The sequence below is a fragment of the Aptenodytes patagonicus genome, chromosome 2 (assembly GCF_965638725.1).
Source record: "Aptenodytes patagonicus chromosome 2, bAptPat1.pri.cur, whole genome shotgun sequence".
Taxonomy (NCBI): domain Eukaryota; kingdom Metazoa; phylum Chordata; class Aves; order Sphenisciformes; family Spheniscidae; genus Aptenodytes; species Aptenodytes patagonicus.
This window is the reverse complement of record NC_134950.1, coordinates 122,483,301-122,507,355: the sequence shown is the minus strand read 5'-3', so window position 1 is coordinate 122,507,355 and position 24,055 is coordinate 122,483,301. Positions and strand designations below refer to the sequence as shown.

Below are 24,055 nucleotides of genomic sequence, written 5' to 3'. Positions count from 1 at the left end.
AGCCTTTTAGTAGCTCTCTGTGCAATTGCCCTCCTGAGCTTTCCTTCAAAACATTTAAATCTCTCCCGAACAACTGTCTTGGTGGCAGAGCCTAACCTCTGCCGCACTTTCTGGATGCTGGGAGTTCTTTGTTGCTATTATTATTCACACTGCCCTTTATGCAATGCCAACACTGCTGCTGATTTATCTGCTATATTTCAGAGCTTTTTTCAAGACCCCAGTTTCCCGTGAGAGTATTTCTTAGTGATTTGCATGGGCTGTAGTGGAGCAGGCCATTAGGGACAGAAATGGCCACACAGCTAGCCTCAGCCTGCAGGCTGCCTAGCAAGCTGTGCTGTAAAACATTTATGAAAAAGCTGCCCCAGAGCTCTGGGTTTTGGGGGGAGGGAGGACAGGTCCAGCCAAAGCAGACTGTTCCTCTCTTCACCCAGAGTAATTGTAGTTGTCCAAGCAGCCGGGATTTCTTACCACTTTCTTTGATTAGGTCATCACTTTGTAAAGAAATTCTTTTTGACAACCAATTGCCATTTTCTTCCGCTAAATTTCCACAAATTTCTCCCAACTCTCTCCCATACTGCATCATGCATGTGCTCTCCAGACTATGCCAGCAGCTAAGCTTCTGTTGCTTTCACACCTTTTGTAGCTTGGGGAAGTCACAAAAAACAACCCAGACCAAAACTATCTGAAACTAGAAAAAGCTCAGATTCTGCCATCCCATGCTCGTACCCAACAAAAAGTGCCCCTGAAGCCAAATCATCAGTAGAATTGATGAACAGAGGATGCTGTGCCCAGAGCAGAGCACAGGACAGTGCCCCTCAGCTGGCTCTGCTGTTGCCTCCGCTCAGCAGACTCCCCTCTGCTTTGCTCAGAGTTCCAGTGTGAAGACTTTTCCCTCTTTTGTTTACTAGATTGGCACTAGGAGATGCATATGGGTAAGAACGACAACTTGGAAGATGGAAATTGATTTGGCCTATATGTGTCCTGCTCTCAGAAGGCAGAGGAATGCTTCACATTGTGTTCACTCCATTAGCTAAGACAAGAAGAAGATTATTTTTCCTCCATGGACTTTGTGAAGTATAAGACTCCAGAAATGCCCTGCTGACTCCTGACCAAGGGTGGATAATGGACTGTCTTTGAGTTCTCGCTGATGGGACAGGGAGACGTAGGGCACGGGAAGATGTTTTCTCTGTTTTCAGTGCCAGTAGTGATTATTTCTCTGATCTGGAAGTCCAAGTTGCCAGATGTCTTGGGTGGCCCCATTAGAAAGCTGTAATTTTTAGAGACAAGGTTGGCCCAGCCTTAAAACCAAATAGGAATCTTAAAAAACCCTCTCAAGTTGTTTCCCTCAGACAAGCCAGAAACTAGGCACTTCTGCAAATGAAGGATTTCATTCATTTGTCACACTGAGACTTAATGACTAAGTACGACAGTAGAAGTAGGGGGTTAAATGGTGGACTATTTACTGGTTATTGTTTTCACAAATTATAACTAGTTGACCTTTTTATTGCCTTTCTAAGAGGTTCCTGCCCCATTTCTGCCTGCTGCCTCCGGGCCACAGGTCTCTGCCCTCTCAGTTGTGCCAAAGGCTGAATTGGCGATCTTTTTATGGCCTGTGTCTAACAGAGTGGACAAAAATCTCCTCCCTTTGTGGGTTTGTGGGAAAGGACGATAAGTGGCAGTTACTGTTTGTGCCTAATGTATTGCTGCCTGAGCAGCATTTACGAAGGTAACAGCCCTGTCCGAAGCTAAAGGAGAGCTTGCTGAACTGCGCTGGAAATGGTCCCTTCAATCGGCGATGGCTGATCTGCCTCCAGGAGCTTTTTATTCACTCCCATCAGTTTCTCTGCTCTGGGCTAGGGATGGATTATTTCAGATGGAAATGTAAACTGAGCACGGAGCAGAAGTGATGATTCTTTTCTGTGTCCTGCAGCACCTATGACATGAGTGGGCTGGACAACAGTGACAAAAGTCCTTTCATTAGAGCAAGTATATTAAGAAGTTGGTGTCAATTTAATTGTCTCTTGGCAGCACAGAAGACCTAGAGCTAAGAGAGAGACAAAAATAGCTGTCATATGTTACTTTACTGATGATAAGCTCTGATTTGCTCCCTTGGTTAGCAGTTTGCAAACGGAAGTATGCTGTGCCATTCACAGGATGTATAGAAGCTGCTCGTGTTGGTCCTACAGGATAAAGAGAAGGTCTAATCCTGCCCCTTGATCTGACCCATGCTACCTTTCCCTTCCCACCTCAGTAGTTTGGGTGTCTGTGCCATTCCCCTGCCCCTTGCTATTGCAGCTCCCCTCCACTGTTTGAGCAAGAGGGAGGTTCACACCCCACCAGAGGTGAACGGAGCTGGGACTATCGGCTGGAGACCCTCAAATCCTTTGGAAGGAAGGATTTGAGGGTCTCCAGCCGATGGTCCCAGCCAATGGTCCCAGCATGTTGTGGGACCGAGGTTCAAAAGCTGCATTTGGGCTGGGAGGGGATTAGCACCCTGCTCCATGCCCATGGTATTTGCCTTACAAAATAGTCACAGATGTGGGTTATTTTCTGCTACTAACTAGAAGAATAGTTTTAAAGCTACATGTCACTCTCCCGTTTCACTTTTAAGAGACAGTGCTTATTTTTAGAAGAAATTACTCACAAACAGTAGGTCTTCCTGGTCATATCCGCTGATAGAAATGTCTGTATTGCAGATGGCAGCATGTCTATTCCTCATGAGACAAATTTCCTGGAACTGAACAGAAGACAAAGTGTGAGTATCACAGCATCATTTAAGTAACTGTGCCTGTTTAGTAGAAAATCAGTCAGCAATACCAAACAATTATTTAAAAAAGCAATGTCTCAGACATCCATTTTAAGTTGCACATAAACAGCTCAATCTTTCTCAAGCTAGTTGTGACTGCAGAAGCAAAATCAGGTAATGAAAACATTGTTTTGAACTGGGAATTAATGAACAAGTTACTCACTAATCACAGAGATGTTTTTTCACTGGCTCAGCTAGATGCCCCCTGGTTTCTTTACCTTCTTGAGCCACTATAGTAATGAGACAAAATAAAAGCTATTACTTTTTTTGGGAATTACTGGCTCAGAACTAGCTTGCAAGCCAGCAGAAGAACAGGGTCTTGAAAGGCCTCCTGTCAACTTCCTCCTTGTTCAAGCTGAGTGGACTGGCCACGAGCTTTCATAGATGGGCCATCAAACAACCAGAGAGAAACACTACAGCTCTAATAGGCCATACTGATTAGTGAAAGGCAATGCCTGATGAACAAAAGTATTTCAGAATAGCCTTTGCTAGGTAAGGATATTGTAGAAAAAAATATACAAACAGGTTGAGAAAAAAAAGTAGCAGAGAAATAAAACTGAGGTTTTGACTGTCCTGAGAGATCAGGACTATAATGCTGATGTAAAAGTCTTTCATATCTACCTTTTAATATTGCTTGATAACTACGAATTCGTGAAGAGTAGGAACCAAGAATACCCAAGCATGACCAGTGCCTTTGAAAACAAAGTATTAGCCCAGATGATGCATTTCAAAGTGATCTGCTTTTCAGTGGAAGGTATGTGGGCAGATTTACTGGTAGAATAAAGAGGGAAAAAGGATTTAATTATGTCTGAGATAGGTTTTCTTCGTATCTCTAAAGATACTCAATCCTAAGGCCATTCTAGAACATAGCACAGGGTGATGGAGGGACAGCTTCACTTCTTTTCCTGTCTCCACCTCAGCAGGTTGGGCATCTGCCATTTTAATCCCACTTTCATATAGTGGAAGGGGCCCGAGACATTTCTTCCTTAGTTGCTCTGCTCTATGCCCTTTCCCATCTGGAAAGCAAGAGCTGTTTGGGATACTGCAGGTGAGCAAGACCACTCCCAATACATGCGTGATAAATACTAAAAACTTTTGGCAGCACAGTCTGCCAGCAGAGGAAATAAAACTAATATATTTATGTAAATCAGTATATTCAGCACAGATAATGCATGACCCAAAGACTCTTTTGGCTTTTTTAGGTTTAGCGTAGGTGGGTGGAAGGTTCCTCTGTGCCTCCAATAGAGCAGAAAGACTAATGACTCTGGGAGAGAAGGGAGGTAGGATGGACTGAACGCAATGGATGAATCACTGGAGCATGGCCCTGAGGAAAACCAGACATCTCAGAGCTACGCTACCAGGCATGCAGTGGTGCCCTGCTTGTGCATGGGATAGAAGCTGCTATCATTTCTGTTACTAATTTGATAAAGGAGATAAACAGCTTTTTTACAACTTTTAAAAATTATTCCTATTGTCAGTTACTAAACTGAGGCCATGTGGAATATGTAGGAATTGTACGAGACTGAAGTTATTGCACCTTTCTATGAAAAATAATTTCAACATCCTTCATACCATTTATGTCCTCTGTCATTACAGTGAATTGCAAACGTTTGTAGATGTCTCCTTGTGTACATCTGTGCATATATTTGTTTATATAAAAGAACCATCTTAAAATGAATTGCTGGTACTCAGCAGTTCTGGCTATGGACTCAGACTGAAAGGCTGGTGAATCTAAGTCAGGAGAAGAATTCATATTTTTAAGCATGAATCTCTCTTCTTGATGTTTTCTATCACCAAGATATCTCACATTTTAACATACTGTATTCTCTGTGGGGTGAAGGCTGGGCAAGGGGACACACGAGAATAATCCCTCAGTGCCTGAGCAAACCACAGCCTGCAGCCAGGAACATGAAGGATGCCTGGTCTTCTTTCGGCACGCTGGCTTTTGCTGAAAGAAGAATATTGTCAACAAACCACTAGCTCTGAAGGCACACTGTCAGCTTGCACCTTTAGTACTACTACAGCCACTTTAACAGAAAATATTCCATCCAAGCCTTCTGTATTGCATATATGGAAAAGGATCTCTTCTGACCAATGCATCACCATCAGAAAGAATATGTATTAAATCTTATCTGGATACAAGCACCAACTGCAAAGCCCTTTATAAAACTCCTCTTTGTGACAAAAAGAGCAAATAACCTCTTTCCAGTCTCTTGTATCGTGCTTGCTCTATACTCTTCCCCTCTTTCCCAGACATTCATTCATCCTCCAAAGGAGTTGGCTTTACTCAGCGTTGCCTCCACTGACCCACACTATGACTATGTGGTGGTCAAGTTTTAGGAAGGAATTCCTCACTTTTGGTAAAAGTTAGCGAAAAAAAGGGGGAATACCTTTTCATACTTACCTACCAATCTCAGGGAAGACAGAAATAATTTTTCTTTCACCTGCATTGAGCTCCTCCCCTATAGACACACAATAGATCTGTTTCTATGTTCTTGCAGTCATTTGAAATAAAGGTCCCCTCTTTACTTTCCAAAAGGCAGAAATACAGCAACGGGCTGATCCATACGAGGACTATTTTCTTTGTAGGACCAGATCTATGTGTAGGCAGAGCAGATCACCTTACCACAGCCTTACCTCCACGGCCTCTGCTGAGTCTCATCCATGGCGAGAAGGGCTGCGTTTTGCCTATCCTGCCAAGAAGCCTCATGCCATCATGTTTTTTATGGAAATGGTGAACTCAACCCATGGCACTTCCGAGGCCAGAGTGTCTCACTGCTCTTATATAAATGAGATATTACAAGGCACTCTTTCTGCGGCAATAGCAGCTCAGCTAGTCCTTACTATGCATTAATCATCCATGCTTAAATTCCCCTGGCAGTTTGCATCACTGTGTGAGTGTCTCTGGAAATGAAACCTTTAGTGTCAAAAGCAGCCCCGAACAACCCTCCACGCACCTCTGGTGAGTGAATCCGAATGTTTAGCAAGAGGAGTGACTGCAGAGTTTTTCTCTGACTCCCGAGCCCCAACTGCTACTGCGAAAATTAAACAGGCAGCAAAAAAGACCCACAAGTAATGCCACGCATAGTTGCCATAAGGATAATATCTGGCATTTGAGTCTCATTGGCCAGTTAAGGATAGCATCCACGATGCCAGAGAGGTCGCCATACCAGGCCCGGGATTTAGAAGTGAGATTAGAGGCAGCTGTTCCTTTATCAGTGTAAAGATGAAAGCTCAGGGTACAAAAATAAAATGCAACCTATCATCACTTTCCTCGGAGGCTGTAGCCAACTTCAGCAGCGGCTCTTGCCTCAAGCAGCAGTGGCGGTATTGTGGCGTGCCCACGCTGCCCAAGTGCCTTTGTGGAGGGCACTTGGGAGCACGTCCTTCAGCCCCCTGTGGTGGCTGCTGGTGTCTTCAAGGGAGCCTCCCAGTTGCCACTGCTTTGCAGCTCCCTGGAGGGATGTGCACTGGGGAGGACAGCTGCCCCTACAGAAAGGCTTTGTTTGGAAGAGCTTTGCTATTGAATAAACAGCCGTGAACAATGTTTGGAGCTGGGATGAAGGGCGCTTGCTTTTGTTTTAATTTCACAGCGTCATTTTTCTGTAGTGAAAAGCATCCGTGTAACTTGCAGGCTGGGGAGAAGCATCTTTCACCTTGCTTCCAGCCTCCTTGTCGGAGGTGAACAGAGCGGGGCTGAACTGCTCCGCGCCCAAGGTGATCTCACCCGAGTCCACAGTGCCGGGGGACAGCCACCATGGAAGTGCTGAAAATTGTGCCGTATGGGCCAGGGCAGGCATGGCTTTTCCTACAAAAGGAAAAATGTAACTAACTGTCACAATGCAAACATGAAGTGAACTATTAAAAAACAGTTGATCCTAGTATGCCTTCATCCAGGTAAGCTGTTTTCTTTAGGGCATAATAAATTGTAACTGTTTCTACAAGCTGTGTCTGTACAAGGAGATGAGAACAGAATACAAAACTTGGGTGAGAAATTTCAAAACCTTAATCCCAAGAAAGGGTACTCTTAAACATTGCTTATAATTTCTGCAGTATTTTATTAAAGAATTATTAACATGTCATTTGTTTAGAAAAATCAGATTATTCAAACCAACATAACTTAAAAATTTGTCTTCAGTGAAAAATGTTTTCTCTCTGTGAATATATCAGATTGCCATCATCAAGCTGCACAGTGAAGCATTTATTGTTGGCCCTCAAAGTTTGAGATGTTGAGTTACATGCACCCTCTTAATTCTACCCCTCAGCCTGTATCACCATACTTTTTTCATCAGCAGATACCACTGTTAATCATACCAAACAATATGCTGATATAATGCGTTCTTCAAGCATAGATATGCAGCTAGAATGGTTATGAATATCTGAAAGGAATCATCTTCAGGAAGGGACCAGCAATGAAAAACTTCATTCCCCAAAGTGACTGCATCAGAAAGTTACAAGCCCCTCAAAACTGTGGCCTTTAATGACACCTTCCTAAACTACCAATGCCTGATCTGTTTTGTGTACAATCTGATCATCTGCCTTGAGAATGTATCACCACTAGTCATAAGTCATAAATATTTCACCGTGTAACTGGGGAGTGCTGGTTTTTTAGACAACTCAATGAATGATTAACAGATTTCTAGGTAATTGACTTTCTTTTAGCTGGCACTTAAGTAATTTATTAAAACAAAAATGTCAGGATTGTATCAGGTAATTAAGAGAATGATACTTAAATCCTCATTTTGGTTCAGTTCTTAGGCTGGCCTTCATTTACTTGACTTCTGAAAAATCATCAAATCTCTAGTTCCCAGTTTTAACGATATGCAAACTGACATTGCTGAAAGTATGTATTTGATCATTCTGTAAAACTCTGGAGCCTTCTACCATGCTGCTGTTGGACAGTCACAAAAAAACCTCGAGTACTTTCTATAAAATACCAGGAAGCTTTGTGGAGTGTGTGTTAATCTTTGGTCTGAACATCAGAACAAGCAGGGAATCAAGCAGAAAACAAAATGAAAATGTCAAGAGTGAGGAATCTCAGTCACTTAATTCTTCATAGACTCTTACTTGCTCGTAAATTAGATTTAGCAGAGTGTCTCGGTATGTAAAATACACATGAAAGAAAAGTCTCCTAACGGGATCAGCAATTGTAATCGTCCTCATTTACTTACTGCTTTCAACTAGTTAGAAAATTGCAGGCAGAAGAACAGGACCGTTATTAGAGGACCAGCAGATCTGCTGCGCTCTTTGGCCACGACAGTAACTGTATTACGTCCCAGGAGAGGTATCATACCAAGAAGCAGGGGATCAAAATTTGCTTTCCATTACTTTGGCCCCTGCTCAATTCAATGACCTTGTGCAGTTTAAACAGAGTGAAAATCTATTCACTTTGTATGCACAGCATGTACCAAAAAAAGTACCATAAACCAGATGAACTCCTCAGGTTTGATTACCACTTGCGTATTTATGCAAATCGTCCCGATGATTTCTGTGGAAGTGACACAAAGCAGAAAGGTTTCCTACAGTTCATCTTGGAGGGAGGGGGGTTCTTGTCTAATCACCCTGAATAGGTGAAGATACTAAGGCACTTGATGACAGTGGGGCATATCATCTTTCCCACTGGACTGTGCCTGTCCTAATGAGTGCCTGCTTGCTCTCTCTCTGCAGAAAATGGTCTTCCCAGTGCTAAACAGCACATTTAACACCAGCACTTGTCCAGAGCCTAGGGAACGTCAGCTGTATGCTCTGCCTCAGTTCCTTTCCTGCCAGGTAGACCGGTATATGTGATCAAGACTGTGCATCTTAAAATAGCACGCTGGAGACTGTGCTGTGCAGCACTCTCCAAACATTAGCTAATTGTCGCAGCAGCCCAGCACAGCAGATGCCTGGGACCTGCGCTCTGCACTGACTGGGAATTCGCACACGTGGGGAAGAGTGTGAGGGAGAAGGACAGCAAGAGGCAGTGATAAAGAAAAAGAAGATCAAATCAGGCAGGCAAACAGGGAGAGAACAACCAGGAGATACAGTTAGGAGTGTCAGGGATGAAGGCAGTAGCTCCCAGAGGATGCACAAGTGTTACAAGCTGGAGGACAGGAGGCAAAGGGTTTGATTTCTCCTTGCTAGCACCAGCTACCGCTGCAGTGTGATGCTCCTGCTGGTGCCAATGCACACGGTGGCCACTGAAGAAAAAGACCAGGAGACAAGACCAGCCTGTTCAGAGATGACAGCATGCCCTCCAACCCAAGAGAGGACCTCCGAGCAAAATGATGGCTTTCAGTGAGAAACAGATAGGCCAGGCTGCAGGAAGAAACCAGGAAAAATGACAAATACATCTGCAAAGCCCCAGTGGGAGTCAAACACACACAGCCATGGCCAGTCACCTTCCTTCATGCCCTTCATGCCTTCCCATATGGGCAGAGAGCCACCTGGAAAGCCTTCAGACACACCCTGCTTTGAGTGTGCATCCCCTCTGGGCTTAGGAATGAGGACACACACACCTTGCAGGCTTTGTTCAGCCCAGGTTTAGGGCTGAAGTGTCTCGAGACTAGGCTTGCTAGATCTCCCACAACTCTGTGATTTCCTGCTCATCCATCCCATACTCACCACAGCATGTTCAAAGCATCTTGTTTGAGAAGCTTTTCTCATCTGTCTTGTCAAAGATGTACTACACACACTCGTAGTGTCACACATTGGCGTAACTAGACTCTCACTAATAAATATTAGTTAGGCACATAGTTAGTATTGAAAGGGGCATAACTCTCGGCTTCAGTCCATTTCTGGCACATAATATTTGGATTTTTGTGTTCTTGAAAAGCATAATCGCAAGACTCCTGTTATCTTTCTACTGAGTAAGCCATCGTTTTGTTCAGATACAGGCAGCGGAGTAGCCGATGAAGATGTCTGTGTTTCCAAGGAGTCAGCCCTTGAATTGGTGTCTAGAAGATAAAAGAGGCCTGAACAGCTAGAAGTTCTCCCCTAAAATCACACTGTGAGAAGCCCTGGCCAATTTTGCTTTATTACAGTGTTTTGCAAGAGTGAAATTAAGCTGCATAAGCATGATGGAGCAGGGAAATTCTGCCTCACTGAAGAACTCCCCCACGCACCTGTTCTTGTAGAAACGCAGAGAAAACTCTTTTAAGAGATGAAATATGAATCTGAAGCATGACATCATCAGAAGTATCATCTCGCTCGCTCGCATAAGCTATGAGCAGGTTACTGTTACCTAGCAACTCCTGCAAGCAGCTCACTTCAGCAGCAAAGCATTAGGGTTTAAGTGGCAGACGCGTACCTGGCTCTAAAGTCCTGCTCTATTCATTGGCAGAACCTGGTGTTCAGTGGCAGTAATCAAAAAAAGTCAGGAATATTATTAAAGACCTCCACTGCAGCCTCCAAAGCTAACTTCTTTGGGGGCCCACCCTGTTGTGGTACTGCATGGTAGATGACAGGCTTTTTCTTCAACAGAGTCCACTCTGAAAGGCAAGCTAGGAGACGCTGGTGAGACAAACAGGTAAGCAAGAGAGTACAGTGGGTGTCTCATAGACCTGCAAGGGTTGCTTTTAGATGACACTAGATGCCAATATCCATAAATTTCCCTCTGCAGCTCTGTATTGATCCTAATCACGTGTGTCCAGCTAATGCACATGTTCTAGGAAGACAGCTGGTTTTAATTGGAAGGCACCAAGCACAGAGGAATCAACTGTCTCCCGTATTCTGCAGCAGGGTGTCTGCGAGCTTCCCCAGGAGCGGCTGCACAGAGTCACCAGGAAAAATGGTGCAGAAAAGCCGGAGCAAATCAACTACCGGCATAACTGCTCCATAGGCTTCAAAGCCATTGCCACTGACTTGGTCAAGTGAATTATATATTTATTTGTCTTCACATTTGCAAAGAAGAACTGCATCTCTACTTGCCTTTCCAACCCATGTTGGCATATCCTGAACCATTCATGCAGTCAGGATTTCACCCAGATTTGCCACATACATTGGCATCTGCAGAGAAATGAGACACCTCCCATTTCTACATGTCAGTGTCCAAACTTATGGGGGAGCTAAGAGATAGGCAAAGTCTGCAGCAGATAAGGGGTGAACTGACAGCAGTCTGTACTGAGTAGCTGAGGAAACACGAATTGTGTGAGCATGGTGTAATGCAATATATGGTATTACTTATAATCTCATCAACTGCTTCCTCTTCAGATTGTTATAGATTTATTTCTACACGACAGTCACAGCTTCTATTTAATATTAAGGTGCTTTTCGTTTTTCCTGTCGAAACACTGCAATTCTAGGAAATGCATCTATCACTTAGGTGTCTAGCCCTTTTGATGGACTGTTCTCAGTCAATCCTTTCATTAAAAAAGGTGAGCTGTGATGTTCCTTCTGGCAATATTTTCATCACACTCTCTTCTCCTGCAAGCCTCTCCTTTGTTACAGGATATTGCAGTCTTGATTAAGATAGGGCCTGTGATGGGGTGATAAATACAGATGTAGATAAACTCCCCAGAGCAGGGCAGAGCAGCATGGAAGAGGAGCCCTGGGGGGGGCGGGTCCAGACCTACCTGCGGCACCCACTGGCACGGCTCCTGCTTGCCCACGGGTCTCTGGGGACCACCCGTGGCTGGTGTACATGGTGTACCTCCCTGTAAGAGGAGGGCTTTTTTGTTTTGCAGCAGGACCTGTATAAAGAGAAGCTGTATCATTACAGGGCTCTGGTGGATGAGTTTGGAGTCGTACAAAAGAGGTGGGTGACGAGGAAGGAAGCTATCCCCTGACCATGAGACCCAGTGGATTGGACTTGTATTTCACCACAGCCACCTCACAGCTGCATTGCTGCTGTTTTGATGTCTTTCTTTGGGGGGGAAAAAAAAAAAGAGGGATTTGATCTGCATCTACAGATGTTAGTCCTCTGTCTACTGCTTTGGCATTAGTGTATCTGAAAAAGCTTCATCCCCCAAAAAATGTTACACAGGTTTATACGAACAGCCTGAGGGCCAGGAGCGAGGTGAGCTATTCATGAACACACTGGCTAACATTTACCAGTTTTCTTCTTGTTAGTTGCTTCATAGGTGAAAATGCAGGAACTGCTGTCGAGGAGCAGGTGAACGGTCCACCCATTACCATGTCACTGATTCTTCCATTCCCCAAGTCTGAAGAGGAAGATGATGAAAAACCAAATAGTAAACAAATAGGAGATTTGCCTGCTAGCAGGGAAGGGAGACTACTTCTTACCCTTATGCTAGTAACTTGACTTCTCTAGAGACACAGAAGCTTATAACCTTACATTAGATGGGATAGAGAAAATATTAAACAAATACTTTAATAATTTATACAAACATCTAATCCTTTTTATAGCCTCACTAAGTTCTTGGCTTCAATGGTTATTGTAGGAGGTTAACTGTACTCTCTATAAAATTGACTTCCTTTTATCAGATTTCAATTTGTTGCCTTTAAGTTAACATCTTGTTCTTGTGTTATATGAAAGACTAAAGAGCAGCACCCATTTTACCTTCTCTATGACGTGCATGGGGAGGGGGGGTTATGACTCTGTCACGTCCTTCTTATCCATGTCCTCTCCAGATTCAGTGTTGCTAATTGTTCCAGCCTGTTTTCCTGCAAACACTATTCCTGTGCACCAAGGCAGTCTTTCAATACACCAGCTCCTCTTTTATCTGTCATGGTTCTTTCAGTGTGGTGGTCAGAGCTGCAGGGCACTGAGGGAGGATGTGCCATTCGAGTGTCGCAGTTCAGTGCCGTTGGGGCATCTAGTTCTGCTCAGCTGTCTCGGGGAGGACTGACTTCACCTGGTGAGGCTGGCGGAAATTTTGCTTCATTGACGAGCCCATGGCTGGGTTCCCCTAGCAAAGAAAAAAGTCAAAATGAATCCTGCTGTCCTGTCTAAAGCCTTCAGCAATCCTAGAGAGGAAAGGGACTGATTGTTCTTTAGCCTTCCCTTTTTCTTCTCAACAAACTGTTAGGAAAGAGTAGGAGCTGCTAGAGAGACAACAAGAATAACAAAAATCCCTGCCGTGCAAGATGTGTGGAGGCTCGGAGAGTCGTGGTACCATCTGTGCCTGTCTATTTACAGCCAGAACAACTAACGCCCAACTAATGGTGAAGAGAAGCAGAGCATCATGTCATGGAGACAGCTCTCGAATCTTACATAAAAGCAGCTTTCTGAAAAGCCTGAAGTGTTCAGATGGAGAAAGGAACGGTCACAATTTACACTTACGAGGGTTTATTTATGGAATGGTGGAAACACTTCTTGGTTTCAGCCACGTCCTTTGAACAATCTTCATCTGAGACTCCCAAGCAAGTTTGGTCAGAGCTTTTTCAGCAACACAAAGTTTACTACACACAAAACATGACATTACAGATAGATCCATGGTTACAGCAAAAGATCAGTAATGAGGGGGAAAGCAAGTAAGCTGTGAAAGCAGTCTGCTTGTTTTGATTAAAAAAAAAGATTTTTGTATTTGGTACAGCTGCTGTGTGAAAAGAATAGCTATTAGTCGAAGGGAATGATTGAGCTCTTCCCTTCATACTTCTCAATGAAAATATGTTTTGAAAACATGTATGTTTAGGCTGAAATTTTAAAAAATCATCTTTGAAATATAAGGAAAACACAGAGTTAAATCCACTGTATTTACCTCCGTGGAGTTGTCCTCAGGGATAATTTTAGACCCTGTGACTCAATTTGACTCCAGCAGGGATAAGAGATTGGACTGGAAGAAAGTATTGTTTTCAGGTGAAATGGTTGCAGGCAATTATCCACCTAATGAATGGGGCTGGGCACACAGGGAAGGGGCAGGGACGTGGTATATTCCGAAGCAGGTGACACACTCGGGGAAAGGAGAACTTGGGGACCAGAGAAAGTCCCAGATGAAGGAAATAAAAGGTAGAAAGGAAAGAAAAAGAATTCGGACTGGGGAAGTCCCTGTACAAGGGAAGAAAAGTTCTATGTCTATGGTTAAAAGAAAAAGTATATAGAAAAACAAATTAGGTTTCACTCAAACCTCAGCTTCAGAGGAACAGATACATGTAAAGAAGTTCCTAAAAATCAAAGTATTTTTTCAGATTAATAAAACGTATGGGTTTAAGTGCTGAACTTTTGCCATTAGAGATTTTAGATGCTAATGATAAATAAACACCCACCTAAGTAACATCTGAAGTTATAAACACTACCAGAAAGCGTGCTACATTTCCTTGCTGTTCTGTCTCCATTGGCTTCAGTGGAGCAGGGAATTACTCTCTCTGTCCCTTTATGTATGTTTTTATTTATTTACTTATTTCAGAACAGATATCTAGACCTCGGAACACTCACAAAAGTATAATAAGAAAGGAATAAAACCCATAATACAAGAGAAGAACAAATGGTCACCACTGAGACTGGGTACACTCAAATATAGTCACACCCCAGCGGATAGAGGGAGTATGCCATTACCATCATCTTATCAAAAGTTCTGGAAGAAAAGATGAGCTTTTCAATATTATGATTGCTCACAGAAACAGGATCCTGCAAAAGGTTGGTCTTTTTCCCTTCTGACTGTCAAGTTTCAAGTGATGAAGGAAAAATAACTCATTTTGCTGATAAGTTGGGAGGCTATAGAAATGTTCTGTGACCATCCAAATTACTGCTTTGAAACATCTCTAGAGACTTCCACCAGCCTCTCGGTACTCTAATATGTACAGCCCAAACCTGCTAATTAACAAAAGTGCCTCTGAAGATTGTACCACCAAATAGATGCAAATTACTCCTCTAATTTCTTTCTTCATTACATTCCTTGATTCCTTTGATGCTGTAACGCCTTTTTCTCCCCATGACAACACACTAGCGGTGGCTGATAACATCTTGAAAGTAATTGCTAACATTTGAAATTTTATTTTTCAGCTTTAGTCTTGTAGGGACTTTTCTTTGACCACGTCTGAGGTTTCTTCCTACTCCTTTTTCAGCTTTCTCCGATCCTCCAAGAATTGATTCCCCTTTTCTATGGAATTCTAGGACTCTCTGCTCTTGTTCTCTGCTTTTCCTCACCCCTGCTTTCTCCCCCCCCTTTTTTTGGCCAACTATGGCAAATAGTTATCAGGCCAAATTATGCCATTTGTAAATGGGGGAATGCCACCAAATTTAGTGGAGTTGAAGCATGGCTACATGGCTTCATCCTGTATTTTTTGTGAGGAGTTTATGCCCAGCTCCTCTGTGATATTTTAGGTAACAAATTCCCTTTGACATCAGAGTTGCCTAAATACCTTTGAGGAAGTGGACCTCTAACAAGGATGCCAATGCAACTTGCCTGCACTGAATAAGAAAATATATGTTTGTTAGAAAAGCAATGGAAATAGAATGAAATGCCCCAGCAGCTAGTAAAAAATAAGTTTCTTTCTATATATAATAAGGACATAAATGTATCTCAGTATAGAGGTATGGATATTACACATTCTTATAAAGACAGTAAGATTCTTTATATGTCCTACAGTTGTTGAGTAGCAACAACATTTTCAACTTTTACACAACTTTACACAAACCAAACTCCTAATAATAGGAAAATGAAGACATTTGGAATAATTTGTTTTTATGTGAGCTATGAAAAGATGTCCTTGACTATCCAATTGTCTTTTTAGCTATTTGGGTTCTTGGCAGTAATACATCTGGCATCCAGCAAATTTCCCTGCTTTTGGCATTTCTTGGTTGTTTCTCCTTTTGCAAGCCAAAGATAATGATAGTAAGCACAGGAAAAGATTTGCACCTTTTATTTGTTAAAGTTCAAAATCAAGCTTGTTCCATAAAGGAAGCACAGGATGAACTGCTGTGGTGTAGCTACCCAGATCCCACACGGGAGTGTGATCAGAGGAACTGAATGTCCTACGTGGGCTAGAGCTAAAGAACGTTTCAAATGCAGACACTCAAATAGTGCTATAATTTGTCTACAGAAGAGGTTGTGAAGACATTCCTTTGTTTAATGGACCAGAATATATCAAGGATATGTTATAAATTAAGTAACACTGACTTAGGTTTCAGTGTACTGCCAAAAATAAGTATACCAAGTACTCTTAGAACTGAGAATGAAAATAAAAGCGGAACTTAATCTGATGGTAAAATGAGATATTACTGAATCCATCCAACTTAACAATTTAATCATTGAGTAAAAACAAAGTAGTTGGTAACATGTACATTAAATAAGTGTTTATGCATACCACAGAAGAGGTGAAGGCAAGAAGAGATGTCTTATTACAAGAATCAGCATAAAAAGCAGTATCTGGACTGCAGAAAATCATTATGAAATTGTAATAGATATCCATTCAATGTTTAGCAAATCCCTTTAAATATTGGCAAACATTTCCGGGTCACGCAAGTTCTCCTGAGTATAGTCATAAACATGTAATATGGTATGACCGCAAATATCTCTCTCTTTGGAGAATTATAGGAAACTAGTTACCCTACAGCACTGAAATCACAAAGGAAGGTTTTCAACTCATAGCACAGCCAGAGGAAATGGGTAGGCTAAAAATAGTAATTCAATCCTCCTTTCATTCTTCAGACATCCCTTAAGAACAACATGGGGGGGGGGGGGTGTCATTCATACAGGGAAGTCTTTGTCTGGGGTTAGAAAAACAGAATAAGCTCTTTAACCCTTCTGCGTAGTCATGGAGGACTGACTTCAAAGATGTCTTTCTTAGAAAAAGGGCCATTGTTTTCCTCTGACTGTGGCAGAAACAGCCACTTTACTAGGTAATGGAGGTGAGTCTGCTCACTGTAGACTGTGAGTCATTTATCTTCTAAAGGAGAAATGCTCAGGCCATAAAATATACATATATATATATACATACATATATATGCACACAGACATTCACTTTGCAAACAGCTGCACCATTCCCAGCTGCCTGTCACCACATCTGTGTTGGAGGTTGCCAACTGCCCCAGCTCTGCCAGTGGAAGGGACCTTGTGAATGCTCCCTCACCTGCTTCCGGAAACACACATTGGTGGGGTCATCTTGCTTTTAAGGATGAATATAAGCCAATAGTCACAGAGCAGATCAGGCAGAGCTGACACAGCAGGGCGGTGGGCAGACAAACGGATACCTCCATGTCGTGGGTGGCTGCGAGCCACAGGAGACCCATGAGTAGAATCAATGTTGTCCTCAGGTGGCATCACTGGAGCCAGGAGAGAACATCTGCCCAGAGCCATGGGCAGATATTGGTCTCCTTGACACAGAAGACACTGTATAGTTGGCAGCATCCTGACCAGCCAACAGTAATGACCCTGTTTGGAAAAATTCTCCAAGTCAAACCTGGAGCATTTGTAGTGATCTATTAAATCAAGCTGCCAATTTCCCTATGAACTGAGACGGAGAACTGGCGTTAACCTCATCACTGGTTCTGAATAAAAAGGGGCAATATCTAGTGTGATACTCCACTCAGAAAAAGCATGTTATATAATTTTTTTTTTTTTTTTTTTCAAAACTAAGGTCTACCTACAGTGATCAGACAGGCTTTCATTGATTTCCCTGTCCTTTCATATTTTCCCCTCAACCAAAATCAATGTAATTTTAGATTTGATTCCTCTGGGTTGCTGTTTGCATTTTTTAAAATCCACTGTTGAATGACAACATGTGCTACCATGCAGGTTTCAGATTTACTAAACTATAAATAGATTTCCTTCCTGTGTCCTGTGCAGTTACTGTAACTGCTCAAGGTTGAATGTTTGGTGGTGTTAACAGGAACTCTACAGGGTGATATAAATATACAACAGGAGAATCACAATGTAGGAAAATCTAGATGAGCCCATCAAGAAATGTACAAATATAGATATTAGATTAGATAAATCTAAATATAGAATTAGATTGTTTCCTTGTATCTGGTTCTGATGGGATACAAACAGGTGTGTCCAACAGCAGATATGAATTTGTGCTTAGTATACACATTGTTTCCTCCTGTGAAGAAAGGGATCAAAGTTTAGGAGCGGGTGTAAAGAAAAATATCAATGAATGGAAATGAGAGCCTGAATTCATTAGGAGGCTTGACATCAATGTTAGTACAGTGAAGACTGTCTTAGGCGTCACAAACTCTCTCCATATTCCAAGACCAAAAGTAGAGACTTCATAAAGCCATTTTGTTCATGAGATTCCTACAAGCATTTGTATGTCTTTGATTACATCCCGTTATGAGCTTTCCTTGAATTTTCAGCTCCAGAAGTGCCCAAGTCTAAAAAATGGAAGTAAATTGATCACAAATGACACCTGCTGTTTACTCCCACCCTCTGAGTTTCACGTACTTTCAAATAACACATACAAAATTTTAGCCAGTAAAAATGGCACAGATGTAGTACAGGTTTTCCTTAAAAGATCTGCTTTCCTTAAAAGATCCTGAACAGAAATTCTGCTAGTCTGACCTGATGCTAGACTCCAATTAGCAGAAAGGTTCCCTGCTGCCTGTAAATCTGAAGCTAAACTTGAGATGAGTGGAGCTAAACTTGAGATGAGTTTCCAAGGAAAACAGATTTCTATTTAGCTCATCTATAATAATAATTTCAAGCAAAACAGATGTGGCATGAGGTCACAGTCTTCTCCCTACAAAAGATTATTTCCATCTCCTTTTCTTTGCTCCAGACCTGTCAATCCTCATGCAATGTGTTCCTCCTTCTCTGCCGAGGGCTCAGATATCGCCACAGCTGCACAGCCTTTCTCCATCTTTGCGATACCCTGTACTGCGTGCCCAGGTTGGCTTCACTGGAGCTCGGCAGAACAGCTGCTATGACATCCTGGGCTGAGAAATGCAGTAGCAGTGCTCCATATGCACCGGGAGCTTCTTGGTGGGGCTTCATGCCCCATGGAGCCTTGCTAAAGCATACCCGTCCCAGCTGCAGTGCTGCAACTCTTGTCATCCCATGGACCAACACATCCCTCACGTGACTTGATGTCTCTGCATGTGCCTCTAATGCAATCAATACTGCAGTGCCCTCACCAGTGACTCGGTGTACTTGTTTCTCCAGGAGGAAGAAAGGCTTCAAGCAGGCAGGATATTAAAGCCACTGAGGTCTCAAATCAGCATGACCACTTAACTGGGTAGGCAACTGTAAGCACTTGACCAGTCTTCTGCAAGTCATGCTGCAAATGCGCTCACCTACCTTGCTAAATTGGGGGCTTAATACCCTTGAATTTCATGTGGAAAATGCAAATGGCAGCCACCTGAAAAAGGATCAGCCATAGAAGTACTGAAATTTGAAGAATTTCCTAAACCAGAATTTAAGCTTCATGGTCTGCTTTCTGCTAAGGTCACGTACCTGGGCAGTGTCATATTGCAACCCTCTCTCTGCTATGAACCCCTCTAACTTCAGTAGAATTTCTGAGTCATCAACTGGAAATAAACCCTGCTCTCCAGGGGCATCTCTCCCGGCCCTGGTGACAAGACAAGCTTTTCCAACCGTGAGCCTTGTTCTCCATCAGGGCCCGTTTCTGGCCCAAATCTGCGCTCGGTAAGCCACCCCTGACCCAGTGCCCTGCACGGCTGGAGTGCCTTACCCTGCGGCAGCAGGGGCACCTCCAGCTCCGCGTGCCCTCCTGATGCTCCATGCCAGCCCGCGGCAAGGGCAGGGCAGGCCTAAGCTGCGACTGTTGGCTCAAGAAGTGGAAAACTGAGCTGCAGAATATCAGACAGGCAACAGGAGACCGTAAGTATTTAAAAAGCCCTTGGAAATCAGCTACCAGGTCTTTTATTTTCAGCAGGGAGAGAATTATATGCTGTTATCTTCTTCCTCCTCTCATGCCAGCAGCGTGATGTGAGGATGCCTACTGGTGCCACACCTGACTCAGAAGTGGAGAAGATCTAGTCCGTGCACGTATAGTAACTGGCAACAGTGTGAGCTGGTTTACTTCTTACAACTTCAGCCCCTTCAGTTTTCCCCTTCCTTTTATGATTTCCTAGAAATGGGAAGCAGCCCCAGCCGCAGCTTAGTGCCCGCTGAAAGTCTTGCAAGTCTCAGGCCCTGAATAACTTTCTTGATGGGAAAAGATACAGGAGGGTCTTCGGCTCCCCTGCCCTTTCCCCAGTTTTTTTCATCTGACCCCTCTGCAGCAGCAAAGTCATCAAAGAAAATGAGACAACGGGAACTAATTTAGATCATGAGAGTTTAGGAAGTTTAGGAATGAGAAATAATTTTACAGGGGAAACAATTTGATTGGATTTAAAATTCTGCACCGTAATGTGCTGTGTGTGGGTGCTAATTACTCCTGAATGGTGGAGAAGTAGTCAAGCCAGGAGAGAAAGTCCAGCACAGCCATAGGTATTTCTGCTTCTCACGTCTCCTGTGAGGTGCTTGCAAGGGAAGCCTTTTCAGCTGCTCATGCAGAGCACACACATGCTGCAACTCATTGCTACTTTGACAAGGAGGTCCTCTTGCAGAAAGGAGGGAGCACACATCATGTTGACTCTGCATACCACAACTGCACCTCTGCATTTTCCATCGTATATTGACTAAATGCTACAATGCTCCTGATGCCTTTGCTTCTGCTTAAGAACTAAATAGTTGGAAAAAACAAGCTTGCTTTTCCAGTCAGCTCAAAATATTCTGTCATTTCTGCAAGAAATCCCCAGTCTGTACTAAACCCGAAGCTCCAAAATGTAACAAATTAGCTCATGCTGAGCACTGTTTTGAAGTGACTAGTTCATTATCTCCTTGCCTAGGGCAGAGGATAGACGAAAGGAAGAAAAGATCCAGATATTTTCTGGATTCTTCCTTGGGATAAGTTACAACTTTAATTAAAAATGCTGCCTGGGAAGATGTCTGAAGTGCAAAGGCTCTATTGGTGCCTGGAATGGAAAAGTCTTTCTCCTTGAAGAAGAGCTATGCACATATAGTCTATGTATTGCTTTCTCTGTCAATTTGGAACAGTAAACTGGAAATATACTTATTTGTTTACTTTTAAGGAGAAATCCAGGGTTGTGCCTCCCATTCAGAAAAAAAAAAAAAACACTGCTAAAAAACCAATGAGCTCACTCACTGTCTATCAGTCAGCCATGGTAGGCATTTTAGGTGCTGGGAGAAGAAGCACTGGTCCACAAGCAGCCCCTACATCACCAAGCTGCTGTTGGCAAGGCCACAAGAAGGCTCTGCCCTTCTCCCCCTTCCCCACGTGTACAACCAGCTCCACCTACGCAGCCCTCTCCTGCTCTGCAGCGCCGTTTGCAGCTGGGGTGAAGGCCTTGTGTTCATGCGCAGCCTAAACCGTCCTTTCGAGAGAGATTGGCTTCTGCAAAGAAACCAACACCAGGCTCTGGGATAAAGGAACCATTTGGAGTGATTACACATGTGCTGCAAGGAGCACCAAGTGTTTTCACTTCAGTGCAACTCCCTGCTCAAGTCGTGTAATAAATGTATCGTGTTAATCTGTGTTGATTTGGGGATCATTTTCTTCGCTTATAAACATGGTATTTCTGGGTAGTACAAGCATCCATCTGGGAGTGGAGAATGCGCAGCACAGTCCTGCTCACCTTGAGTGCTGGGTTAATAGAACCAACAGCACTGTCACCCAAAAAGACCCCTGAAGAAGTTAAATAACATATATGAGGCAATAACTGCTATATTTTTTCTTTCAAGAATGTCAAATGCATTTCCAATTTCTTAGTCCCTCAAAATATTTTCAGTGATTTCTGTCCTAAATCTGCTTTGCTGCTATCATCTGTTTCTTCATAGATAATGCAAATAGTCACAACTCCTCTCTACTGGGGCAGGATTGCTGGTAACCTTCCAGGGCATTCAGGATGCGCCAATTCCTAGCTTGATTCCCTCTGCTTACATACTTAAAGTTTGCTCCCCGTGGGCAGTAGTGATTATGTTTGTGATAAGAACACTTACTGTATCAGTTCTTCCTTTGCCTAGGAATGTATGCATTAGTGGCCACAGATGTGCAATGCATACCTGCAAATCCCTTCATGTCATGAGGAGGCAGTTGCATTCACAAGCTCCCCCATCCCTTGAGGCTTATAGGTTCCACATCCAGCAGAACATTGCTATCGCAGAAGGTCCCAAGGTTGTTTCTGAAACAAGACCAGTCCAATGGAGCTTTAAAAAATAGGAACTAAAATGTTGAGCTCACTTCTCTTCTCATGAGGTGTCATAAGTGAGTGCGGCATTGGATTGTATTCACTTGCTTGGTCTGACAAGTAAGCTATAGGTATTTAATCTGCTGGATCTTCACAGTCTCAGGAATTCCATTCACATTCAGCTCACTGTACTAAACATGCTAGGAGGACACAAACTATGTGGCCTAAGGCCAAATCCAGGAGACATGGGTACTGGAGACTGTTCCCCACTGTCACGGATGCTTGTGTGTACTGATGACAGAAAGGGCTGTCTTCTGAAGGCCATGTCAGCAAGTGGATGACAAGTAGGTGACAGATACCTCTAGAGGAGCAACAGTGATATTAGGTCTGGTAAATTCCTAACATAAGCATTAATGTTATACACTATATCCAAATTATCAACAGATCTGCTATATTGGGATGTCTTACAAAAACTGACTTGGCCTTTTTACAGACACTGGCACAGACTACTGCTTAATTGAGTCATTATTAGCGGTTTAGTGAGGATGCATTCAGTCACTCAGGTGGCAGTAGGTTACCTAGAATTTAGTGTTTAAATAATTACAAAATCACAAGTGCTTGACTGCAAATACAGAAGGTGCCACAGATTATAAAAGGGAAGAATGGGAGGAAATCTCAATTCAGTAAAATGTGACCTTCCAGGAACAGAATTTGTCTTGCATCTTACTCAGTACAGTATTTCCACTTCATTTTCTGGCTTTTTACACTACTTGAGACAAAGAAATGGCATGTACTCATTTTTGAGGTATCAGGTTATCCACAAGAAGATTTAACCTAACAGAGTCTTTTATACGCCACCAGGCACAGCTATTCCAATGAAATATTGCTCCTTTCCGTTCTGTAAGTCAATAGCAACCAAATACAACATATTCTCTACCCTTTTTTCAAAACACAGACATAATTGATGCTATTTCCTTGAGACGACAAAGACTGAAAGTAAAAAGAAGCAGCCAAAATTCTTGAATTAGGTAAATTGGCCTAGGCTGCAAGTTTTAAAGCCTTGTAGTGTCCTGGGTCACTCAGTTAATAAATACTGTACTGGACCAAATTAGAGATAGGGAACTAATACAAAACTGAGCAAAGTTTGGGTTCAGATTCTCAAAGATGCTTCATTCAGCCTCCAGAGTTTGATTCTGATAAGCTCAGCGAGGAAAGGGCTAACTGGCTGAAGCATTACGGAGCAACATAAAAAACTCTGTTCATAACAAGCCCTTTGTATGATACAGACAGTTTTAATTTGGTGTGGAACACAGATGACACTGCAAAATGGTGGGAATAGAGTTCAAAAAAAATCAAGACTGAAGGGTCAAATTCTTTGCTTGTGATATGACTCCAATTTATGCCAAAATCCCTTTAAAGTGGTAGAGCTATAGGATATCAGTAATAGACCACATAGCTTAAATTGTAGTTTGAATTGAACTTTGGGGAAGAAAGTCAAGGAGCAGAGAGAAAAAGAATTCTTATTTCATGGGAACGTATTCCTCCATTTCTCCATAATTGCTGCCTGCAAAGAGGCTCTTTCCCTTTCTGGTCAGACACCTGCTACCTTGCTGAGCAATACAGGTATTAAAGGCCCCTCCACACCTTCCCATCCGGTTCCAACCTTTGAACAAAGCTTCATGTCACAACACACATTAAAAGTGGAATAAATACCACATGATAAAGTGTTCAAATGATACATCTGAGTGACGGTAAAAGCATCTTTAACCTATTAAACCCAGGAGGTTTCAAAAGGTACACTGAAGAATGCTACTCCTAGCTCTGCCATACCACATCAGTGCTTGCCCTTCATCCTCTGCATTGTTGAGGTAAGAGCAAGTAACATAAATCTGTTTTGGCTTGTTCATAGGATAATTATATGAGCCTTAGGTGAAGCATGCAGAAAATACCCATTTTATTTAATGATTTGTAAAGTGGTTAGAACCAGAAGAAATGGGACAGCTTAGATCATGTTTTTGGATAACCTGGGCACCATTTTGCAGCCTCCACTGGGATAACAGCTCAGTTGCTGGTTGCATAGTTCATTTTTATCCTGCCCAGCTGCATGCAAAGGTTAAAAAAGATATAATTAGTCTCCTTCTCTGTTCCCACCTCTGGCCCACACAAACCCTGTCTCTTATTCAACCTGTCATTGTTAGCAGTATTATCCAGGTCTCCTG

At 42.8% G+C, this 24,055-nt stretch overlaps 1 long non-coding RNA gene across 3 annotated transcripts in view; it reads left to right on the top strand.

Moving 5' to 3' along the window:
• Positions 1-24,055, top strand: part of LOC143156871 (uncharacterized) — a 53,700-nt gene that overhangs the window by 17,140 nt on the left and 12,505 nt on the right. The window contains exons 2-3 of one of the 3 annotated variants that reach the window (XR_012994701.1): positions 2,697-2,755; positions 14,092-14,374. This is a non-coding gene — a long non-coding RNA (uncharacterized LOC143156871). Of the gene's footprint in view, positions 1-2,696; positions 2,756-9,675; positions 9,819-14,091; positions 14,375-24,055 lie in introns of those variants that run through there. The other 2 variants (XR_012994699.1, XR_012994700.1) reach the window with 2 other exon arrangements.